Genomic DNA, 2,678 nt, shown 5'->3' on the forward strand with positions numbered 1-2,678 from the left:
GAGAATACAATTTTTTATTGCCATTCTATTGTCTCTCTTTATGCTTTTCATTGCACCCTTGATCTTGGCAAAATCTCACACTCTCAATTGAAAAAACAAACAAAAAATGACCGAATATGCAAATAATTGGAATCAGAGTGTGAATATTCCCTCACATTGTTTCTTTTCTATGATATTGTTTATGGCTAGGTAGACATCTTCACAACCGCATTAATATTATTATTATCATTAACTCTTCAACAATATAGTGTGTATCACTTGAAATGCTAGTTAGCTTGATATGGCATTCCACAAATATTCGATGATGTGAATAATTCATGATATTATTTACTAGAGCATGATTTGTGTTGACTTGATTATATTAGAGGAGGACTCGGAAACTCAATTTAAATAATCCATGATATTATTTCTTTAAATCATTATGTCACGAACCCTATTTTTCCATAATTATTTAATTAGGAAAATAATGTTTATTTTTCAAATGAAATTGAAATGAAATGAAAATAGAACTATTAATGAAATAAGATAGGAGATCGAATGTACTGAAATGATTTATATACAATTGAATGATCGGTAATAATTTTAATTGGGGATTGTCAATGCTGATGAATTATTGAGTGCAAGTGATGAAAGGACAGGTGAGCGAAATTGAAGGCGAGAACATGACTCAGGTAGAGTTGTTTTTAACTAATGACTTCGGTAGACTAGGGGAATTGAAGTTATATATACATTTATGTCTGCATTGATGAATGATTTTGAGTCATGAATGAAATTTAGTGAATAATGGTAAATGTTATGTTTTATTTGTCTATGAAGAGTGAAAATTTGTTAATAATTTGAACATAGTGACTCTATGATTTAACGTCCTCTATGTAGAAGTATGTAATTTATTGAAACTATATTTAATGTTGGTTTTCAAAATTATAATATAACCATACGTATTTTATATGTATATTAGTTCCAATAACTAGGACTCGATCATATACATATATATACATAGGTAATTATGGTTTATGTGTAATTATATTGATTACTCTTAATATGATTATTTATAAGTTAAATAATTTGGAAAAGAGTTAGGGATTTTATGAATTAACGTACCTTATATAGAATGATTTATTGTCTTTGGTATAAGAAAATGTAATTTTTTTAATGATTTCTTTGTGTATATTGATACAAGTTTTTATGCATGGTAGTTAGATAACTACGATTCCATTGGACATGCGTACACATATATGTATATTTAAAGGTGAATATTTGAATTAAGCTTATGCGATTATTATCTTATTATACAAACATGATTATTTATAATAATGTATTTATGAATATACATATATAAAATTATGATTATATATAGTTTTTTCTAAAAACCGTTTAAAGTTTAGACTTTCTTGCAACTTATAATTTAGTCGTTTATTATATATATTTAAATATATAATATGCAAGGTGGCGGGTTTGAATTAAACATAAGACAGCGACTATGTCGCATGTAAGTAAAGTAAGTTTATGAAGGTGCCGACTAGGCACATAGGCTATCGACTAAACACAAACTTAGAGTTTGCATCTCCATCGACGTGGATAGTCTGCAGTAGACTTGGCAGCATGAACAATAATCTCGCTCATGACAAACACTTAAGTGTTTGTAGTTATAGTTAACTTTGTCGACCCCTCCACCAAGCAAGCAATCTGCAACGTGATAGCAAACACTCCTCTATCAGTGACTGCAGACTCATCGATAAATAACTCCCTCATCCCGTGAAGAGTGAAATCAACTGCTAGTTCCACCCGCAAAGAGAAGGATTAGCAGGCACGTGGTACCATGGAATTAAGGATGACAATGATAGGAAGTTGATGCATGGTCGACTCATCTACAGAAGATGTAACTACAACTGCCATCTCTCCAAGACGTGTAGACTAGAGATAAGGATAACCGATAGCATGATAAAGACTTGAGAGAGAGTTAAGTTGAAGACTCATCGAAATGCAGAAGAAGACTTCAACTTAATAACCCTAACCGAGCCTCTAATTTAGAGAGAGATCATAGGGGAATTTAAAATAAATAGAGACATAGGATAGCGAGATGAAGACACACAGAAGGAGAGACACGAAAGACACACGAGAGAAGAAGAACGACAAGAAAAGATTAGAAAGAATAGAGAGAAGAGATTAGGAAGGATTGGAGAATGGAATATAGAAGAAGATAGGAAGTTAGTGAGAAGCAAGATAGAGGAGAGCAAGAACGAAGAAGAGCGACAAAGAGATTAGAGAGAATAGAATAATGGATATTTTGATGTGTTTACGATCGAGTCGTAAAAGATCAATGATGAGCATCTTCGATTTAGTGTCGAACTTAGAGGTTACGCTCGTGAATGAGTGTTAATTACTTTATTATTATCAGAGGAATTCCCAGAATATAGAAAGGATACAGACTAGGAATAGAGAGCTCGTGAGATAGAAGAGTGCAGAGGAGGAAAGCATTGGAATCCGGACGTATTGTCAACAATTTGAAGTTATCAAGGATCATAATAGACCTGGATCGCATTTCTTGAGGTAGGCTCAAATTTAGTATGTTTTGTTGAAAAGATTTAAGAGATAAAGAATGATCTAGTTTTAGATTTATGAAATATTCTAATGGAAGAGTTAGAGTCGCATTCTGAATCAATTTATAATTGTTTAAA

The sequence above is a fragment of the Cryptomeria japonica genome, chromosome 10 (genome assembly GCF_030272615.1).
Source record: "Cryptomeria japonica chromosome 10, Sugi_1.0, whole genome shotgun sequence".
Taxonomy (NCBI): Eukaryota; Viridiplantae; Streptophyta; class Pinopsida; order Cupressales; family Cupressaceae; genus Cryptomeria; species Cryptomeria japonica.